General features: G+C 40.3%; 1 long non-coding RNA gene across 1 annotated transcript in view; it reads left to right on the top strand.

Moving 5' to 3' along the window:
* The window catches only part of LOC139085210 (uncharacterized), a 47,443-nt gene that overhangs the window by 4,854 nt on the left and 18,907 nt on the right, over window positions 1-23,682 (top strand). Inside the window, exons 2-3 of the long non-coding RNA XR_011543340.1 lie at window positions 6,419-6,671; window positions 17,770-17,923. This is a non-coding gene — a long non-coding RNA (uncharacterized lncRNA). The remainder of the gene's footprint in view (window positions 1-6,418; window positions 6,672-17,769; window positions 17,924-23,682) is intronic.

Genomic DNA, 23,682 nt, shown 5'->3' with positions numbered 1-23,682 from the left:
AGAGAGCCTGAATGTGCAAAAAAGAAAAAGGAAAAAGAAAAGAAGAAAAATACTTGGTAACGTGGTTGGAGAGAGCAGACGTTATTCTGAAGAAGGGGAGGAGATTTTGGTGGATGGGTGATTTTGGCCAGTAGGAAGGAGGGTACCACGTGAGCACATTTGTGTGAATGCGTGTGGGGGGAGCACCAGGGTTGGGATTGGTGGGGGTGGCAGATAACAGGGACGAAGAAAAGATAGAAGAGTGACATAACTGCCTCCATTACAATTTCAATTAGGGTGCTGGTGGCAGCCCTGCATAAACAGATGTACCTCGAAGGCTGTAACCTTTAGCTTCCTCCAATTTAGCTCTGTTTGTGTCGGAAAGGCGGATCCATCTCTGACCCTTCCTTTCCTGGTCTGATAGAAACTACCCTTCCGGAATTGGAAGGAAGAAAGGCTAAAAGGACAAAAGAAGGGAAAATGCTGGATGGGAGCTCAGAGCTTACCAGCAGTGGGACTTGCAAACCAGGCACTCCATTTGGGACAGGGTTGTGGCAGCAAGGCCAACTATAGGAGAAGGGAAGAGTGGCCAGGTGGCGGAGCTGGGTGACCAGAGAGTTTGGTGATGGTAGGGGCTCCAGACGCTACTAGAAATGCACCTAGAAAGTGAAGCACACAGGAGTGATGGATCAAGGAGAACTTGACTCAGGGGATGATACTTGCATGACAGCAATTGCATCTATATGAGGGGTTGCAAATTCAGATCCCTAAGGGGGCCAGATAGAGCAGGCTGCGTGCAAGGCAATAGGGAGGGGTGTGATTATGGTGAATAGAAGGGCACGTGCAAAATGTAAGTTTCCCATATGGGAATACTGGCCCAATGTGGTCAGATCTTCTGATTTTTCAAGAGAAAGGGTAAATTTGGATTTTTGTGTGAAAAACTTAATCACAAAACATGGCAATTGATCTTAAAAGTTTAAAAGCAGCCTGTGGGACATTATTGAACTTGCCAAACAACACTTTTACATGCCACAGCCCCTGAAACTCAACATGTCAAAAATGGAACTCATCGGTCTGTATTCCCCATTTCAGTGAATGGTGCCACCTAATGCCAGGAACACAGGCTAGAAAGGTGGACATCAGCCCAACTCCTCCTTCCCCTTTGCCCCTCACATCCAATAGGTGACCTAGCAATTTGGATTCCACCTCTAAAATCTCTCTTATTTTTGTCCCCTAACCTACATCCCTACTCTCACTGACTCTGTTCAGGTTTTCACGGTTTCTTTCCTGGCCTAACCCATCTCTCAGTCTTTAGTCTCACCCATTTCTAATCCTCTAGTGATCTGTCCAAGATAAAAATTGAAGCAAGTCATTGCTTTGTCCAAAAAGTTCCATGTTACCCTCCTACCTATAGGATAAAGTCAACATGTTCTGGCGTGGCACATATTTAGCTCCATATTCCGACTCCTGTCTACCTCTTCAGCCTCAGTCCTTGGGTGCCTTCCTCCTAGTCTATGCTCAGATACTGAACTGCCCACAATACCTGTCAGGGTCAGGCTGTTGCATTCCTCTCTACCTTTCCTCTCACTGCTCCTCTTACCTGGACTGAATGCCCTTGCCTTTCTGTATCAGAATGTGTTCAGTTCTAAGTAACACAAAACCCAATTCAAACTGGCTTAAATAATTAAGGGGATTTATTGACTTATGTAAATAGTAGGGCAGGCTTCAGGGTTGGTCTGATTTAGTGGCTCAATGATGTCAGCAAGGACCCAGAGTCCTCCTTTTCTGTTTTTTATTGTTCCATTGTCATCCTAAGGCTGGCATACAAGATAGCCTCTGACAACCCCTGGGCTACCTGCCTCCTTGTCCACATCTGGGGCTCAGGGGGTGATGGTACAGTGGGGAGAGGAGAAGATGGTTTCCAGAACGTCTCTCAAAAGAGCAAGAAAACCTCTTTTTTAGAATCCTCCAGTAAGTATTGCCCTGAGTCTCATTGGCAGAAATTGGGTTATAGTAATATGGTCAGAGAGAGGACTATGTGGTTTAGATTTGGTAGCCGGTGCTGCCTGTCTTACCTCCAGAGTCAGGGGTGGAGCTGAGGTCGGGCAATACATGAGCTTCACTGGGTGGCTGTGGACAGTCAGTCTGAAATTGGGGTGGTTTCTCAGAGAGGGCATTGGATGTTGGGCTGGCAATTACATTATCCTCAGTACTTTCTTTTTAACTTTAGTTCATTCACTCAACAAATGTTTATCAGGTACTTACTGTGTGCCAGGCACTCTTTCTAGGCACTTGAGATTCAACACAGAACAAAACAAAGAACTTGCTTCTACTGAGAACAGATAGAAATTAAAAAGGAAATTAACTTATAAACAAGATAATTTGAGTCGAAGGGAGTTTATAGTCTAGTAGATTTAGAACCAAGTATGAAAGAGATGTACTGGGATTCCCCAGGCAGCAAGCTTATGACTCAGTAGGTGTGGACCAAGTTTTTGTCTTGCTACATATGTTTCGATTAGCTATTATCTTGTCGAGCAGGAATGAAGGGATTTTTAGTGAGAGTGTGGGGGAGGCGAAGTTCAGATTTTACATTTTGTTTTATCCTTATGAGAAGATGGGGAGAGAAAAAAAAAATAAAGCATCTGCTGTGAGAAGAAAGAACAAAGATATTTAGGGAAGATTTTGGCGGAAGGTTTACTTTATGTTATATAACATAGTCCACACCTTTATTTCTCCAGGAAACGTTGGGTAAAATCTACATTCTGTCAACAGGCACTTCACAAAAGAGCATAACTTAATGGGGAGAGAAAAAAAAAAAAGCATCTGGTGGGGGTGTAAATTGGTAGAACACAGTTAAAGCTAACAACATATAATTTATAACCCAGCACTTCTACCCCTGCATATATACTCATGGGAATGAATGCTTAGTTCACCAAAAGATGTGTAGAAGAATGTTCATTGCAGCTTTACAAACAGGAAATAATCCAAATATTCATTAATAGCTGAATGGAAGAATAAATCATGGTGTGTATATATATACACCATACTATATATGTATTACATGTTACATATAATATATTATATACTATTATATATAACATATAGAATATATTATTATATATTATGTTATTATATATTATATATGTATATAATATATATTATATATATTCTATATTATGTATAGAATATATGTATATTCATACAATGGAGTACTACACAGCAATAAAAAAACTGCTGCTATTTGCAACAACATAGATGAATCTCAAAGAAATAAAAATGAGTGAATGAAGTAAGACACAAAACCGTGCACACTGTATGATTCCGTGTATATGAATGAATGGGAAAGCTAATCTGGTGATACAAGTCTGATTGGTGGGTTTCCTTTTTTGAGGTGGGAGTATTAACTGGAGTGCATGAAGAAGTCTTTTGGTGTGCTGGAAATGTTCTGTATTTTGATCTGGGTAGATTTCAAAATCTTTGGATCTGTACAATTATGTGCCCTTTACAATATCTAAGTTATAATAAGAAAGTATTTTAAAATATTCTGCATGGCTCACTCATTCAATACATTCCTAATTGGATTTGTGTCTGTTTTTGCTTAGGTACTTCTGAGACTAAAGCAGTTGTAGCCTAATAAGGCACAGTCACATGTGAGTTTTATGTATAAATAATTATAGTAAAATTACCTTTCCAGGCCTATTTATAGCGCTTCCCAGCATACACATTACCTTCTAGCCAAATCCGATCACTCACTCTTCCGTGAACGCTTCATCCTTCTCACTTCTTTGTCTTTGCTCATGTTCTCTGTATATTAATTTTTCACAAGTTAAATCACATTTGAAATGAACCCAAAGAGCTTTCTTTTGAAAGGAATCAAATCTCGTTAGACCTTTTGCAAAACGAAGATTCTCAGAATCTCGCTATACCATTCACTTTCTGGAAAACTCCAGATTTTCATATATTGAGCTTGCACAAACTAAAAATAATGTCATCTGGAAATATTCTGTAATAATAGCTAGTAAACATTAATAGTAATAATAAAAAGAGCTAAAAACAATGATTCTGAGAGGCAGTGTAAAGGAGGGGAATGAGCATGGCCTTTGATGTCAGGTGCATATGATTTTGATTTTTTTTAAGTGTTTGAATTTCCACAGGAACTCTGTTTTTTTTTTAAAGATTGGCACCTGAGCTAACATCTGTTGCCAATCTTTTTTTTCCCCCCTTCTTCTCCCCAACGTGCCCGCAATACATAGTTGTATATTCCAGTTGTGAGTGCCTCTGGTTGTGCTGCTTGGGACGTCTCCTCAGCATGGCCTGATGAGCGGTGCCGTGTCCGCGCCTAGGATGGGAGGAAACCGGTGAAACCCTGGGCCACGGAAGCAGAGCGTGAGAACTTAACCACTCGGCCACGGGGCTGGCCCCGGATTTGTTTTTGCCACTTACTAGATGTGAACTCACCTAGGTCAGTTACGGTCTTTTGGTAAATAACAGTAGCTTCCACACAGTAAAAGTTCTGTGTCTCCTTTCAACTTTTCTGTCGGTTTACAAGGACAGCAAGTTTTAGACCAATTTCAATCACACACAGACAGACATTTATTAATAAGTGAGTGCAGAAGAGTCATTCTGTAGATTCTGTGCTCTGTGCTCTTTGCTCTTTTAGGTGTCCCGGCAGCATCTTGTAAATGCAACAACAGTCCAGGGGCAGGATCCAGCTCATTGGCGAATTGGAGTCAGATGACCAAAAATCTCTGAATCAGCTGCTAAACTTGGGACTATTCAGGAATCCTGCACCATTTCTAAGGGTATAGATACTAGGGCTTGCTGGATTCGCATGCCAGTTCATGCATAGATGGAAAAGCCTGTATAATTGTTCTTGAACCACTAGTTTCACCACTGAGAAACCATGTATAACTCCATTTTGCCGATAAGGTGAACTTCTGTAATGGATCAGAGGTAACTGCAGCAGAAGCTCCCACAGCATCTGCATTCCAGGGTACTCTTTTGCCTCATTATTAGCTTGCTGTATGGAGTCTATATGCCTGGTAGGGCAATCAATTGCTTCTTGGGTGTAGGTGAAAAGAAACACTCATACATACCAACATTTCACCCTGTTTGTGCTGGAACATTCTAGAGTAAATTATAGACATCACAGTAGTTTGGGTAAGTCACTTTTCCTCTCAGACCCTGAGAAGGGCATCACATTCTCTTTCTTATCACTCCTACTATCCCAAATATCTATCAGATGAGCTCTGATCACGTGCATGGCCCTGGAGAGACGCTCCACATTAGACAGAGATTAGGGACAGAGGAATTTGGAAATTTGTAACCTCTTGGCCATGCTAATTTCTTGTTTTATATTGTGCTGTGTAACACTGTGTTGAGAATTTTCTAATCCCTGTCCTCCAACTTTAACAGAAAGAATAATATAGGCACATGAATTGTAACATTAAAGTATAATTTTCAAAAGGTTAAAAAACACGATTTTCATGCAAATATAAGATAAGTATGTGTCAAAGATTTTATTCAGCTCATTAATTAATGAGAGAATGAGTAAGGTGTTATAACCAGTTCAAAGGAATTTGAAAAACAGATGTATAGGCAATCAGGAATGCTGAAATGAATTTACTAATAGATGCAAAACTGGTTAATATCCTATAGGCCAATAAAATGAAACATTTGGGATCATCCTTTCTTCAGGGTGGAAATCAATTGTATCTCTACAGACAAAATTCGTTTGTATTGCTATGGATAAGAACATATGCCTTATTGTCAGCTTTCTGCATCTGAACTTTTATTTCTACAGTTTTGTCAATAGATGGACCACCATATAGAATCAAATAATCTGGAGAGGGTCCAAATAGTGGTTTTAAATATGCCCACAACTTCTTTGATACCCTTTCCTTCAAGAGATGGAACTTCATTCCTCTCCCTTTGAGTGTGGGCTGGATTTAGTGACACACTTCTGACCAGCAATATGGTGGAAGTGATAGCGTGTGATTCTGAGATGAGGACATAAGAGCATTGCAACTTCCTCCTCCCCCGCCTTCTCCCCACCACTCCTGCCCTCCCTCCTCCCCCTTCTTGAACCCCTTCTTTCTCCTCCTCCTCTTCTTCTTCCAGCTTTATTTAGATATAATTATATAATTCATGTTATGTACTTAACTGGTTTAAAGTATCCAATTCAATGGTTTTTAGTACATTCAGAGTTGTGCAATCATTGCCACAATCGATTTTAGACCGTTTTCATCACCCCCTAAAAAGAAACCCTGCACCCATTAGCAGTCACTCCCCATTTCCTCCCAAGCCCCCCAGACCCAGGCAACCATGAATCTACTTTCTGTCTCTAAAAATTTGCCTATTCTGAGTGTTTCATGCAACAGGAGTCAGATAGTACTTCTCCCACATAGCTGCAGCTTCTTCCTTGTTCTCCTCCTCTCAGATCACTCTCTTGGGGAGAAGCCAGTCACCGTGTTAAAAAGACACGCAAGCAGCGCTATGGAGAGACTTAGATGGTAAAGAACGGAGGCCTTCTGGTGACCACCAGAGAGGAACTGAGGCCTCCTGCAACAGCCTGGTGGATGAGCCGTCTTGGAAAACGATCCTTCAGCTCCAGTCAAGCCTCCAGATAACTGAAGCCCAGGCTGTCACCTTGACTGTGACCCCGTGAGAGAAGCCGAGCCAGAACCACCCAGGTGAGCCTCTCTTGGAGTCCTGAACCATGGGACAAAAAAAATCTGTTAAGTTGCTAAGTTTTGGGTTCATTTTTTACTCAGTAATGGATAACTAAAATAGTCTGCTATGCCAGAATTCTACTGAAATGATGTCTAGTAATCTCTTTTGACCATCTATAAGTATTAGACAATTTTTCCCTTGACCCCAGAAACAGATTCCTTAATTTTGGGGCAGTCATCACATATGTTTTAAAGGCCATATTTTATAATTTCTTTACAATCAGCACATCGAAACATGTTTCTTAGGAAATTACTCTTTTATATAAGATTAAGTAAATAATTAGTATACTTGGTTTAGTCTTTAATAAATGCCTTTCTGGACAAGTTGGTTTTTTGTAAATGTAAGGCTGATGTAGGTTTAGTTAAACAACTACTGTATTAAGGAGAATTTTAGGGAAAATATAATTTTGTTGAGTATGAAAAGAAAAACAGTCAGGAATTTATATTGGCTGAGCCCAGGATGCCCTTGGCAATCTGAACCATCCGTGGTCCTCTGATGCTCTGTGACTACATGTGCTCTTGCTGCAGAAGCATCATTAGAGGGAGTGTGGTGTTGTGGTCAAGAGCACAGACTGGGGGCCAGGGTCCCTGGGTTTGGAGCTCACCAGTGCCACTTACAAGCTGTGTGACCTTGGGCAAGTTATTTACCCTCTTTTGCCTTGGTCCCCACCTGTAAGATGCTTATGATATTCAAAGTGCCAAATCATTGGGTTTTGTGGAGATTACATCAGCTGGTGTATGTAAAGCACCCAGAATAGTGTGTGGCATGGGTATAAAAACACACCACATGTGGTGGCAGAATGGTCCCCCAAATGTTTCCACACCCTGATCCCTGGAGCCTGTGAATGTTATGTTTTATGGCGAAAGGGACTTTGCAGTTATAACCAGGGTGACAGATCTTAAAATAGGGGAAATTACCATAGATTGCCCAGGTGGGTCCAATCTAATCACATGAGCCCTTAAAAGCAGAGGACTTTCTCTGGCTAGAGGCAGAAGAGATGCAGCAGAAGGAGAAGTCAGCGGGATCCCAAACACGAGAAGGATTTGCTGCACTGTTGCTGGTCCTGAGAGGTAGGGGGCCACATGACTGTGTGCTAGAAGTGGAGGGACGTCCCTAAAAGCTAAAAGGTGACTGACTGACAGCCAGCAAGGAGACTGGGACGTGAATAAGCTTGGAAGCAAATTTTCCCCCAGAACTTCCAGGTGAGAGCCGAGGCTGATTGACAGCTCGAATTTGGACTCGCGGGATGCAGAGTGAGGAATCAGCTGAGCCCACTGGATGTCTGCTTTACGGAACTGTGAGGGAATAATCTGTGTTACTTGAGCAATGGGCTTCTTTGTGTTAAGGCACTGAAATTTTGGGTCTCTTTGTAACCGCACGCTGGCTTACCCTAATATACCAGTTCTCTAAATACAAATATTTACGAATTGGGAGAAAATAGCTCCAGCCCCAAAATGCCATCTATTTTTTCTCCCGTAAAAACATCTCCACAAAAACAAAAGCAAATGAAAATTAAAGTGTGTGGGAAAGGTTCTTGGCAGAAACACATGGAAATCAGTCAGTATGCGTTCACCATTTCAACTCATTAAATTTACATTGAATATCTGCAAAAATATATTGGGCTGTGGTGGCACTGGATACAGAAATATATTGTGTAGGATCTACTCTTGATGAGCTTGTGGCCAGGTGGGGAGGCATAAAGACAAGGGTAAACTGATGTTTATACTATGTTTAGGGATAAGAGAGTGGCATAAAACGTATAAGGGAGTGCTGGATTTTGTGACACAGATCGCTTGTGCTATCAACATTTAGAGAAGAGAAGCTATTCAGGGCTGGGGTTGTCAGCAAAGATTTGTGGAGAAAGTACAGACGTCTACACATGAAGAATATTCTCTTGGCTTCTCCTTGCCATCTCTAATTCTCTCTCCTCTTTCTCCCCCATTTTTGTTTATTTCTGAGTTCAACATTATAATCACATCATCACAGAATTCTGAAGTCATAAAGGAACTTAGAGATTATCTAGTTACAGATGAGGAAACAAAACCAGAGAAAAGTGTGTACTCATAGCTAACTTTGGTAGGCACATAGTGAAAAATATCGATCATTTGGTGGTCAATAATGTGATGATATAATTATTACCATATTATATTAATAATAATATAATTATTAATAATGATAAAAATTAGATTTATTGTTAATTGGTGCTTTCAGTCCAATAAATCCTCAGTTTCTCAAATATTTTCTGTCCCAAAAGATGTGAGGGAGGATGAGGGCATGTGTGTCATGTATTCATGGGCTTACCTAGTAAATGCCTATAAGATTCTTCATTTTGGCCATTTCAAACTTTCTTTTCTCTTGCAGTCTGACCCAAATCCCATTCTGTGACTCAATATCCTTGGAGGTCCCAGCAGGAAACGGATGACACTCTTGAACTGACTAATTTGAGGAGATTTTAATAAGACAATTACTTACAAAGATCTGTGCAGGATTTAAGGAAACCAGTGGGTGATAGTATAGTATCCTGGAGGTAGTGACAGCAGGAGAGATATTACCACCATGGTCCCAAAGGCACAACACGAGGGAATGGTTACCAGAACATTGGGAGGGTAGTTACATGGAGAGGTGGCCTTGGCAGCATCTTGTGGCCTTTGGTACAGATACACACCCAACTCTTGGTGCCTGGCACGGAAGGAGCTGGGGGAAAAATACCCAGCCTCAATCTCCTCCATGCCCTGATCTCCTGTCAAGGTCTCCCATTGGCTGATCCCATCCTGATGTGGAGGAAAGGGTCTTGTTGACTTAGTTCCTAAGGTCAGCCTCGTAGGCTCAGAGAAGGATAAAGGTTGGAGGTCAAACAAGATATCCAGTATACCTTCTCTCAACACAAAGACAGCTTCTACTGTTTTGAAAAGATTAAGCCTTCCTAAGTTTAGATGTTTCAAATTCTTTCTTCAACTCGTTGGATATTTATCCATCCTTTTCTCTTTCACTCCTAGCTCACAGAAAGCGTTCCTTTTTTCAAGGCTGAAATCATTCCCTTCATCTCACCTCCACCCCCACTTACATAGTGCTCAAGATGGGAGTGTAAATTGTTGCTGCAGAAATTCTCGGTGTTCTTTCTCTAACTCCTATCACTCAAAAAAGCATGTCAGAATGAAAAACAAATACCATTGTTGGGACAAATTTGGATATATTCTACCTTATGTTAAACAGCAAATGGCCAGCATACTTTAGTCTTCTCCTTCTCGGCTTAACGGTTTATCTGTGGCGCTCATCACAAGTGATCATGACACAAGATGGGTGGCCTCCTGCCCGTCAAAGGAGAGTGGTAGTCTGAGGAATGCTGCATTTTAGAGCAGTCGCTGGCCATGTTAGGATGCATTAAAGACCAGGAAGATTGGAGTTAGGGTGATTTGAGGCCACTGTGGTCATTCAGGTAAAGACCATAGCAGTGGGGGTGAAGAATGTGGAGATTTCAAGGAGGTATAAGCACAGACCTAAGGGAAGTGGGGGTGAAGGACAGGAGTGAGCGCAGGATGACTCTTGGATTTTTAGGCTGGGTGACTGAGTGGAGAGAGCATCGACTCAGTCATCGGCCAGATAGTTGGATGCTTTGAGCAGCAAAGAACAGAAAGCCCAACTAACAGCGGCTTAAGCCAGCATTCGCCAACCAGTGTGCCTGGGCACAGAGTGTGCAGCAGGTGGGTTACTGGTACTCCGAGATATTGATCCCTTCAGACCTTGGGACAATGAGGTGAGAGCCTGGGGTGGCCTGGAGCCCCTGGGGACAGTTACCTCTAGCCATGACCATCCTCATCTGCTTACCCCAGTGTGTCGTACAAATAGCACATTTTAATATGTGCTATGAAATGAAGACGTTTGGGACTGACTTAAACAGTAAACCACATTCGTTCTGGTTGAAGTTGGATCCAGGATTGGTTAATTCAGTAGCAAAACACAGTTGTTAGGAACCCAGATGATTTCCATCTTTACGTTCCACCTTCCTCAGCATGTTAGCTTTCATCTTCACGCTTGTTCCCACATGGTCCCTGGGTATAGGTCAGTTGTTTTGATAATGTCTCTCGATGTGGGTTTTTCCTGATGTTCTTCATGATAGGATTCAGGTAAAGAATTTTGGCAGGAGCATATCTCCTCCCACCCCCGCAATGGAAGGAAACTTTTCTCAGAAGCTCCCCATGAGACTTTATGTCTCATTGGCTGGAACTTGGTCACACGTCCACTGCCAGACCAGTCCTGGCAAAAGGGAATGAGATCACCATGACCAGCTTGCCAAAGCCAAATGCACAGCCGCATCTTCTTTGTCTTGTGCTTTGCAGCCAGAGACATCTCTTCACAGTGCAAATCAGAGCCTCATTCTCCCTCCTTCAAGTCCTCCAATGCTTTTCCATTCACCTAAGCTAAAAGTTTTGGTATGGCATCTGCTGTAACTGAAATCTTTTCTATCCCTGCTCTTCGTACTCAGTGTTCTAATTATCTTGAGCTTTTGAACGTTCTTCTGAAGGACAATGATCTCTTCAACCTCCAGTTCACACATGCTATTCCTGTTGCCTGAAATGCTCTTTAGTCCCATTGGCCTTTCTTTGTCCTTTCTCAGCTTTCAGGTCTTGGCTGAAAATTCACTACCTATGGGATTGATGACCTTCACTTTGGTTGTTATAGCACAACGCTCTTCACTCGTACGTCGTCTTTCCCCGTTGAACACGTGGATGGAACACCACCTCCTCTTTGAGAGGAACAAACACATCTGGGGTGTTTTTTCCCCAACCTTTGAGTCTCAGTTTCTTGCACTGAGGTGCTCACTAAAATTTGTTGCAAGACTGACTGACTAAGAGAATAAATCTGAGTATTTCCTTGACCCTTGAGCACTTTACTGGCTATCTTCACTTTGTGAACCCAGGGGGTGGATGTTACCCCTGTCTTCACTGTGAAACCTAGGGGGTGGACACTGGAACTCACAACCAACTTCATTTCAGGTAGCTAGTTGTGGGTGGTCCGGTCGCTCCTGCCCTACTGGTTTTCTCCCATAGCCCAAGGGATCATATTCTCTCAGGAGAGGTAAGTTGAGTCTATTCACTTAACATTTGGGGTGACTCCAGGCCCACCTAGTCCTTCCAAACCTCTTTTGGGTGATCTAGTTTTCCAGTTACCATGGCAGGTTCTGAGCTTTACTATTTGCTATCAAAAATGCCATCCTAAGAGAACTACCATAATATCCAGATATTCCACTCCTGGGTATTTATCCAAAGAACACAAAAACACTAATTCAAAAAGATATTTGCACCCCTATGTTCATTGCTTTATTCACAACTGCCAAGACTTGTGCCCATCAATGGATGAGTGGATAAAGAAGATGTGGTGTATACACACACACACATACACACACACAATGGAATACTACTCAGCCATCAAAAAGATGAAATCTTGCTATTTGTGACAACATGGGTTGACCTTGAGGATATTATGCTAAGTGAAATAAGTCAGACAGAGAAAGAGAAATATGTGATTTCACTTATATGTGGAAGATAAAAACAACAAACAAACACATAGATACAGAGACTGGATTGGTGGTTACCAAAGGGGAGGGAGGTGGGGGGAAGGCAAAAGGGGTAAAAGGGCACATGTGTATGGGACAGATGGTAATTAGTTTTTGGGTGGTGAACATGATGTAGTCTACACAGAAATTGAAATAATGATGTACACCTGAAATTTATACAACGTTATAAACCAATGTTACCTCAATAAAAAAATAAACTTCAAAAAACAAACCAAAACAAAACAAACCAAAAATGTCATCCTTACCAGAACAATTACAGTATATTGGACATCTCTGTGTCTTTGAGTTCTGGAGCATCCAACCTCTGTGTTCAGAGATATAATGCTATATATATTCTATTGCTTATGGGTTAAAGGTCAAAGTCCTTGGCATACCACATCAAGCCCCTCAAATTTAGCCTGCCCATCTTTCTAGGTTCCTTCTGTGCCTGTTGATCTCTATTCATGGAAGTCTCTCCCCTCCCTTGACAGCTTGGGGAAGACCTACTCCTTCAAGCTTCAGCTTGGGCTTATAGGAGAAAGTCCAAAGTCCTTGGCATGCCACAACCAGCCCTAGATCACATGCAGCCACTGCTGCTGACACAAGGCAAATATTCCGTCAGGAAAGGAGACTATGAAGACTAGAAGATTCCAAAATATCTCACTTTATTTCTGATTTTCTTTTAAACGATTTTAGATAGTTTATATGATTTCCCTGTAACTTTAAAATGAAGATTTTACTTTTATCTATCAAAAGTACTGGATGGATCAATGACCTAAATCTAAGAGCTAAAACCATAAAACTTTTGGAAGAAAATACAGGGATAAATCTTCATGACCTTGTTTTTGACAATGGATTCTTAGATATGATACCAAAAGCACAAGCAATGAAAGAAAAAAAAGACAAATTGGACTTCATCAAAATACAACCTTTTTTTGGGTAACTTTTTATTGAGATTATGATAGTTTACAACCTTGTGAAATTTCAGTTGTACATTATTGTTAGTCGTGTTGTAGGTGCACCACTTCCCCTTTTGTGCCCACCCCCACCCTCCCTTTCCCCTGGTAACCACTAATTTGTTCTCTTTGTCTACACGTTTAACTTCCACCTATGAGTGGAGTTATACAGAGATTGTCTTTCTCTATCTGGCTTCTTTCACTTAACATAATACCCTCAAGGTCCATCCAGGTTGTGAATGGGATGATTTTATCCTTTTTTACGGCTGAGTAGTATTCCATGGTATATATACACCATATCTTCTTTATCTACTCATCAGTCGATGGGCACTTCAGTTGTTTCCATGTCTTGGCTATTGTAAATAATGCTGCAATGAACATAGGGGTGCATGAGGCTTTGGGAATTGCTAATTTCAAGTTCTTTGGATAGATAGCCGGTAGTGGGATGGCTGGGTCATATGGTATTTCTACAAAATAAAACTTTTAATGCATCAAAGGCTATTATCAAGAAAGTGAAACGTCAACTTACAGAATGGGAGAAAATATTTGCAAGTCATATATACATGATAAGAGTTTAATATTCAGAATACATAAAGAACTCCTAAAACTAAACGAGAGAAAGACAAACAACCCAGTTAAAAAATGAGCAAAGGACTTAAACCGATATTCATCAAAGAAGACAAACAAATGGCCAATACACACAGAAAAGATTCACAACAGCAGCAACTTTAGGAAAGTGCAAATCAGAAACCACAATAAGATACCACTTAATACCTACTAGGATGGGTCTAGTAATAATAATAATAGTAACAATAAACAATGGAAAATAAGTGTTGGCAAGGATGTGGAGAAGTTAGAACCCTTGCACATTGTTGGTGGGAATATAAAATTTGTGTGGCCACTGTGGAAAATGGTTTGGCTATTCTTCAAAAATCGAAACATAGAATTACCATATGACCTAGCAACACCACTCCAAGGTATATACCTCAAAAAATCACAAACAGGGATTCAAACGGATACTTGTATACCAATGTTCATTGCAGCATTATTCACAATGGCCAACAGGTGGAAACAACCCAAGTGTCCCTCCACAGACGAGTGGATAAACAAAATGTGGTCTACACATACAATGAAAGGTTATTCAACCATGATGAGGAATGAAGTTCTGACATGTGCCACAACACGACGAACCTTGAAAATATTGTGCTAAGTGAAATAAGCCAGACACAAAAGGACAAATATTGTATGATTCCACTCGTGTACCTAGAGTAGCCAAACTCATGGAGCCAGAAAGTAGAACAGAAGTGACCAGAGGCTGGGGGAGTGAGGAGGAAGAGTTATTGCTTAAAGGTTATTGTTTAGGAGTTTCTGTTTGGGGTGATAAAAAAGTTTCAGAAATAGATAATGGTGATGGTTGCGTGACATTGTGAATGTAATTAATGCCACTGAACTGTACACTTAAAAATGGCTAAAATGGCAAATTTTATGTTATATATACTTTATGTAAAATATACACATATATTAAAAAACCCTGGATTAATTATAAGACAATCCCCTCGCCCATTTGCTTCACTGGCCCTAAGATAACTCATTCTTAATTCCGTTTCAGGTTTTGAGTCCTTCTGGTTTCTTTAAGTCCTGATTACTGTTTTATCTAGGAATTCTCCTTTTCAGAGGCACATACAGAGTGCCCAGCATGCCAGGCATGTTTTACATGCTGTCCCTGAGGCTGTAAGCAGAATGATCATTTCTCTCTGTTACGCTGGAATTTTTAAGAATATAAACGTATTCAGGGTTACAAAATTTTAGGACTGTTGTTGAATGCTTCCCCTCTCCCAACTCAACATCTTAACAGAAATGAAAGTTTAAAGAAGACACAGAAAAATGGGTAGTGCAAATCTATGTCTTATTATTCAGGAAAAACCTTACTTACGCATTTTCAACTTTGCTAATATTGCCAAATTGCTCTCCAAAATAGCTGAACTGATTTATACTCCCACCAGCAAGATATGAGAGCTCTCGTGTTTCACATCTCCACCAACATTTGCTATTGACAGAGTATGCTCTGGGTTAAGGGTAGAGTGAGGGAGAGGACTGGATTTTTGCGTGCCTTGCGTTATTTATTTTTTTTAACTTTTGAATTGTATAACATATAGCCCAAAAAAGTGCTCATATCAGATATCCAGATCTAGGTAAATTATCACACAGTGAGCATGTGCATATGGCTGTCACTCAAGCTAAGAGTTTATACTTTTTGCCAATTTTATGGGGAACAGATAGTGTCTCATAATTTGTTTCCCTAGTTTCCGATGAGGCTGAGCATTTAACTTGACACTCAGATTTACTCTTTTGCGAATCCGTAACAGCAGGTAACATTTCTCGAACGCTTCCCCTGTGCCAGATCCTCTTCTGGTGCTTTGCTTTCACCAGGGCACTTAATCCTCACAGTGGTCCTATAGGAGATGCTATTATGATCTCTTCTTTACCGATGAGTACACTGAGGCAGTCACATGGCTAGTCACTTCCCATAGTCACATGCTTAGTCAGCAGTGAAGCCAGAATTTGAATCCGGATAGTCTGGCTCAGCATTTGTGCCTTTTCTCACTATGCTGTTAATGTACATCTTGCTGTATTCATATTGATTACTGCAGAACACATTACTCTTAAACTTAGCAGCTTACAACAGCAAAAATTTATTATCTCATATTTCTGAGTGCTAGAAATCTTGTGGCTTAGCTACGTTGTTCTGTGTCAGGATCACTCATGAAGTTTTAGTCAAGATATCAAGATGCTGGGGCTGTGGTCATCTGAAGACCTGACTGGGGTTGGAGAATCTGCTCTCAAGATGTGTCACTCTTATGGCTATTGGCTGGAGGCCTCAGTTCCTTGACACGAGACCTCAGTTTCTTGCCACATGGACCATTTCAAAGGGTTGTTTGAGTGTCCTCATGACATGGCAGTCAGCATCTTTTAAAGCAAGTAATCCAAGTGAGAGCAAAGAGAAAGTCATGATGCCTTATATGACTTAGTCTTAGAAATTACACACACACTATCATTTCCATCTTATTTTATGTCTTGGGCGTGAGTTACCAAAAATGCGGATCGCACTTAAGGAGAGAGGAATTAGCTCTATCTTTTGAAGGAGTATGGGCAAACTTTGTGGATGCATTTTACACCGCCACATGCATACTGCCTATATTCTTATGTTGGGTTTTTTGTTGTTTATTTTTACTTGGTCTAGTGTGACTCTGTATATATTCAACATATGCATTCTATGTTGAATATATGCATTGCAAATATTTTCTCCCAGTCTGTGGATTGCAATGAATTTACAGATTACTTTGAGGGAAACTGACTTCTTATGATATTGAGTCTTCCTATTCATGAATATAGTATGATTTTCTTCATAAAGTCCCTATACATCTCTTATAAAATTTATTCCTAATTATTCTTAAATTTTATATTTCCTAATTATTTTGTTGCTATAGTATAAGAATGTAACAGATTTTCGAATGTTGAGTTTATATCTAGCCATTTTTGTTGAGCTTTCTTGTTAAATTTTTGCCAATAAATTTTGGATTTTCTATGTAGTCAATCAGATTGACTAAATACTGGCAGTTCAGTTTCTTCCTTTCTAATCCTTGCGCCTTTTCTTTTTCTTGTCTTACTCCATTGTCTAGGACCTCCAATATAATAATGCACATACTCTTAAGAGAAATCCCTCTCTTAAGTACTTAACTAAAGAGAAATTCTTGCATGTGTGCATGAGGAGCCATGTACAAGAATTTTATAGTAGTGTTTATTTCTAGCTAATAAAAAGCAAACAAACAAAACTAACCAAACACCCTCCCGACCCCAAAATGAAAGCCAAAGCAAGAAAAAAAATCCAGAAATGGCAAAAATATTCATTAACAAGAAAATGAATGAATAAATAATGATATAGTCATTCACTGAAATATTATACAGCAGTGAAAATGAATGAATAAGACTACACGTATCAACCTAGATAAGTCTCCAAAATACAATAAGATAGAAAAATGCAAATTGCTGACAAATACACACAATATAACAACAATAGTATGTTAAAAATATGAAATAATATTATACATTGTATACCACACATACGTGAATTGGAAGGACAAGCAGCAATTGAACATGATATGTGCTATAGGAAGGGAATGTTAGGGGCTTCAGATTTATTTGTGTTGTATTTCTTTTGGATGGTGGTACATCAGTCTTGGTCATATTATATTTTTTCTAAGATGTCATATAAGGAAAAGAAAAAGAAAAAAGAGCTCCATAAATTTCAAAGTACTATGCAAACATAAGTAGTTGTCGAAGTGCAAAGATTAGTTGTGTGGGCTGTGCAGCGAGACTACTTGGGTTCAAATGCCGGTGCTCCCCCACTCATTATATAACCTTGGCCAAGTTCTGTGACTTCTCCATGCCTTGTTTTCCTCATCTATAAAGTGAAAATTAATAACATTACCTACCTTATAGGACAATTCACATGATAAGGCATAATGATAATGCACTTGAATCTCTTAGGCTCATCTTAGCACTGAATAATAGCAGCTGTTGAAACAACCTCCACAGCTGAGACAGACGTGCATTTCTGTGACATAAAGCAAGAGGCCACATTCTGACCTGCTCTGGTGATGAAGAAATGCTCTTGCAGTTGAGTGCCAGCCCAATTTTACTGGTGAGTACACAGGTGAATTTGTTAACACGGTGTATATATATGCTATACTTCAGACATGTAAGACAATTCAAATCCATCTGAGCATCCTATGTTTTTATTTGCTAAATCCGGCGACCCTGCGTGTGAGAGAAGGGCACTCCAGAGAGAGGACTCACGTGTGCAAAGTCATTGAGGGATGATAAGAGAAATGTGTCTTCGGGAAGTATCAAAGAGTTCAGTAGGCAGTAGCATCATGTGGGTGTGGGGGAAGCAGGTGTGCATATGTATTTTGTGTGGGGAAGCAACATGGAGAAAAGAAGTACGAAATAAAGCTGAAAACATAGGTAGAGTCCAGGTTTTTAAGCCTTATACCTTATACTAAGGAATTTGTGCTTTAATCTGTTGGCACTGGAGAAACGTCAAGAGGTTCAAGCAGACAGGAAAGTAACATGAGCAGATTTGTGTCTTAAAAGATCACCTGGGAGGCAGGATGGGTGAAAGCAAGAGACTGGAGGCTGTGGACCGGCAGCCACAGTCCATGTGAGAGAGGATGAAGCCTTAACTAGAACAACAACAGATGAGGAGCGCCCAGATTTACTTGACGCTCCGGAGCAGACTTGGCAGACTGGAGACAACTTGCAGTGGGCAGTGGGCAGTGGGCAGGGAGATGGAGGCGTTGAGGTGGATTCTGAGGTTAGCGCCTTGGCATTCGGGTGAGCAGTGATGTTATATTGAAAAGCACAGGCGAAGGAAGAGGTTTGGCAAGAGAGAGACAGTACATTCAGTTTTGAGCATGCGGAGGGGGCTTTTTTCTGGAGCAGAAGCAGGCTCCTGAAGAGCAGGCGCATAATTTCCCCTTAGGTGTGGGACACATCATTGTCGAATGGTGGCCGCAGCCATTCGATATTTGAGATTCCCTCTGGGAGCGAGGAAACGGAAGGGGAGCGTTTGAAGAGGCGGAAGGAGACCTGGAGAAAGAGGTGTCACAAAAGCCAAGTGAAGAGAGGGGTAACAGAAGGAGTGCCAATTATGAAATTAGCCGAGAGTTTAGGCCCAAGAGGCCACTGGCCAATTAGGGTCTCGCTGGTCATCTTACAGAGAGCTTCCACCCAAGTCCTGGAGGGAAGAAGCCAGAAGGACAGGTAAAGGCAAAATGATTGGAGCCCAGTAATTAGGCTCTTCTAAAAAGAGCATAATTCTCTAAGTAGAGAAAGAGACTCAGAAGAGGCTGGAGCAGATTAACATAAGATTATTCACGAGACACCAAGGCTGGCAATTTCCTTTCATTTGTTTTAACCTGTGCTCTGGTCGGAGAGGCCAGTTTCTCTCCATTTTGTTTCTGATCTTTGTTTTCCTCTTCCCATTGTTCTTCTGAGAAAACGATTCTATGGGTCTTTATTAATAATTTATTTTATACCCTAAATCAGAAATAAGACGTTTCTTCATTTTGCTGTGAAAATTCCCAGTTCTTAATAAATTGTTGAATTTTTCATGAGACTCTGCCTTGGGGAAAACCTATTCCATGATACAGTTCTTGAATGAGAAACACAAATGTAGACAATTACATAATTATAAGAAGACAATTTTACCTCTCCTGTACGACAATTTAAATCATTAGAACATGACATGATTTCACTAAAAACAAAAAACGAGTCTCCTAACTCTCTGGTTCCTTGTTGTATCTCAGATCCAGGCATAGTGCCTTGCATTCAACAAATATTCATCAGTGAATTAAAGACATCACCCACTTGGTATTAATCACATGTTGCTTTGTATTGAAAATGAATATGTTTAGATCTCACTTCAAATGAGTACGTTTCTTAAGTGACTATGTTTAAGACTCCATCACCAGATTTTGGTATCCCTGAGGTCAGGATCTATAAATTTTCTCTCTTTGCAGCCCAGATCTGGAATTGCGTAGGTTCAACAATGCTGCTTGAATTGTGGAGCGAATCACATTAGCCATAAAATGGTAGCGCCTGTATGTGTATTTACAGCTAATACTAACTAAAACCGTCCTGCAGGTTTTTTGTGGGTCCCCTTTATCAGGATAAGGATGCTGCCTTTTGGTCCTAGATTGACAAGTTAAAAAAAAAATGAATGGTTGCTGAATTTTATCAAGTGTTCTTTCTATAGGTGATCATGTTTTTTCTCCTTTGTTAACGTGGTAAATGATGTTAACTGTTTGCCTAGTGCTAAACTGATCTTTACTTATGGAATAAAACTAACTTGGTCAAGAGAGTTTTTTGTTTGTTTTATTTTGAATGAGTTTGTTTTATTTTTTGCAGTGCTGGATTCAGTTTGCTAATATTTTTTAACCAACTTTATGGAGGAATAATTACATAAAATACACCCATTTTAAGTACACAGTTGAGGAATTTTGACAAATATATAATCTGTGTAACCAACACCACAATCAAGATAAAAAGCTTTTCCACGACCCCCTTTAGCTTTCCAGTCAATGTCCTCCACCCCTGGAGGGGAATCCAGTGGTCTCTTTTCTATCATTAGAAATGAGATTTTTTCTTTCCTAGAAAGAAAATATAAATGGAAAATTTCATATAAATGGAATCATATAGAATGTACTCTCTCACTCAGTATAATGCTTTTGAGAGGCATCCATGTCACGCATATCAGGAGTTTGTTTCCTCTTATTGATGAGTAGTATGCCATTGTCAAGATACACTACAATTTGTTTATCCATTGAAGGGGATCAGAAGATGCCACCTCAAAACATGCCACTTTGGCATAGGGATTATTTTGATACAATTGAGAAACCATAGATACAGAAAGAACTCTCTGTCCTCCTCTTGTCCGCCTAAAAGCAGGGCATAAATTTCCTAAATTTCTCTTTGTGAAGGTGTTCCCCCCGTCTCCTCCTGTATCAGGAGGGGAAAAACAACCCTTATCACCAGAGACAGAAAGTTGGCACTGCGATGGGTCTGCATAACACATCTTACTAAAATACCCTTCATCTTCCATTATTTTTCCCCATATGTTTACTTTCCCACAATTTACCGCCCCTAGAAGCCCAACCTCCCTTTCCTTTGTCTTGCCAGTTCTCCACAATTATCACCCTTTGTTATGATGGTATATGAGCCCCAAATCTGATCACCCCTTTGAGTTACTCATGACTGAGTTCTCCCATGTGTATACGCATAAACTCTGTTTTTTTCCTCCTATTAATCTTTCTTTTGTTAGTTTAATTTGCAGGCCCAAGCCACTGAATCTAAGAAGGTAGAGGAAAAGTGTGTTTTCTCCCCTAAACCATTACTTTTTGACAGGTACTTGAGTTTCTTAGGTTTTAGCTATTGTGAATAAAGTTGCTATAAATATTTATATATATATATCTTTATGCAAACAAATCATTTCTCTTGAGTAAATATCTAGGAGTAGAGTTACTGGGTCATGTGGGTAGTATATGTTTAGCTCTTTTAAAAACTGCCCAAGTGTTTTCTAATTACTTGTGCCTTACATTCTCACCAGCAGTGTATGAGAAGTCCAGTTACTCCGCATCTTCTCTGACACTTAATATTGGCAGACTTTAGTTTTAGCCATTACTGGGTGTGCAGTGGTATCTTTCATTGTGCTTTTAATTTGTAGGGATATTGAGCATCTTTTCATGTGCGTATTGGTCATTCATATATCTTCTTTTGTGATTACTCATATATACATTTTGTGGCTAGCATATGTCAGAAGCGTTGTTGTGAACTTTGTATACGTATCCTCAGGAGACATCAGGGGATGGCAGCCTGATCTTTTGGATGGACAGTCACGTTCCTCATTTGTGGTCAAGAAGAATCTATGTGGTGTTCCTTTAGTACCACATGAATGTCCAGTTCCCTATCAATCATTCACCTAATGCTTTTTTTTTTTGAGGAAGATTAGCCCTGAGCTAACATCTGCTGCCAATCCTCCTCTTTTTGCTGAGGAAGACTGGCCCTGAGCTAACATCCATGCCCATCTTCCTCTACTTTATATATGGGAGGCCTACCACAGCATGGCTTGAGAAGCAGTGCCATGTCCGCACCCAGGATGCGAATCGGTGAACCCCGGGCCACCGAAGCCGAATGTGAGAACTTAATCACTGTGCCACTGGGCCAGCCCAACCTTGCAAGGATTTTTTGAGAAGCAAAGCTTACGAAATATGCAGAAATAGGGTTAGAAGAAACAGATAGAAAGATGTTTTTATAGAATCAGAAAGTAGTGCTAAATACTCCTTCTTCTTTCAGTATTTTATATCGTCAACAGAGTTAACCTGTCAGCATGTGGTGCTCCCACCAGACGTCCTCTGCCCACCCTCAAAACCGAACCCACCTGACTCCAGAATGTCTTTTGTAATTAAAAAAATTGATATATACAAAAGATTATGTATAACATCAATATTAGTTATCAAGCATGATAATATAATGAATACTGTGTACCTATCACCCAATCCAAGAACTAAAATATTACCAAAAACTTGTATCGGCCTTTCCCTACCACAGTTTCCTAGCTTTCACCCTCAGAGCCTCCTTTTTAAGTGAAAATATGGTTTTAGCTCTGACGTAGGCCCGTTTCAGAACTGTACTGCTCATCTTTGCTTGTTTTCAGCACTATATCAATGACATGTAGCCTCCTGTCTCTTGCCTTTCCCTCCTCAACATTATGTTTCTAATATTTACCCATATTATGTGTAGCAGTGGTTAATTTTCTCTGCAATATCATGTTGCGTCATGTGGATTTACCACAATTTATTTATCTTTTATTCCTGTTGCTGGCCACTTGGGTTGTTGCTAGTTTTTTGCTATTGCAGACATTGCTAAGGGTCTTGTATATGTCTCCAGAATGCAAGTGCCACTGGGAAATATTTCTTTGGAGTATATGACCAGGAATGAGATTACTGGGTTGCAGGGTATATGAGTGTTCAACTTTGCAAGATAGTGCCAGACAATTTTCCAAAGTGGTTGTCCTAATTTACACTCTACCAGCCATTGCTCCACATTATGTCCAATAGGTGATCCTGTCAAATTTCCAAATTTTGCCAAACTGGGTATAAAATTGTGTCTCATTAAAATGCCAGTTTGCATTTCTGTAAATCCTAGTGAAGTCAGCATTTTTTTTCATATTTGTATAGGCCGTGTATGTTTCCTCTTCTGTGAAAAGCCTGCTCCTTGCAATTTATTTTTTCCGCTGCCACTTCTAATGGATGCATAATAACCCACCATATGGTCAAAATATAATTTAATCAGTCCTCTGATTAATATTTTTCAATATTTTGTTATAAATTAAGCTGACATGATAATCTTTGTGTACATCCATGATTATTTCTTTCAAATAAATCTTAAAAGTGGAACAGGTTGAGGTGGCAGATATGCTCATTTTGGAAGAGGTTTTGGTCCACGCTGACAAATTACCTTCTGAAATGGTGTCAATCTACATGGAGGGGTTTTTCTTTTAAACCCATGAAAAATCTAAGCAGCTGTATGGCCTTTGACAAAGTTACTGTAAAAGAGGAAAAGCCTGAAGATATAGGAAGGTCCTGGGAGAAGCTGGAGGGGGATGAGGTCAGGCTTCTGACATCTTTTCAGAGCAAGGTGGGAAGTATGCACGAGTTTAGAGGTGAGTGTGTGAGTGTGTGCATCAGGGAGCAGAACCACTAGCAGATGTGTACAAAGGGATTTGGCCTATCCAATTATGGGAGCTGGTTAAGTGCTCTCTGTAAGGCTGTTATCCTGTGTCTGCTGATGCCAGAGCTTGCAGTGCATGCAGCAGGCAGTCAGGAATGGAAGATAGGTGGA

Source organism: Equus przewalskii, chromosome 8, assembly GCF_037783145.1.
Source record: "Equus przewalskii isolate Varuska chromosome 8, EquPr2, whole genome shotgun sequence".
NCBI classification, from domain to species: domain Eukaryota; kingdom Metazoa; phylum Chordata; class Mammalia; order Perissodactyla; family Equidae; genus Equus; species Equus przewalskii.
The sequence above is the reverse complement of the archived record's forward strand: the minus strand, read 5'-3'. Positions and strand labels throughout refer to the sequence as shown.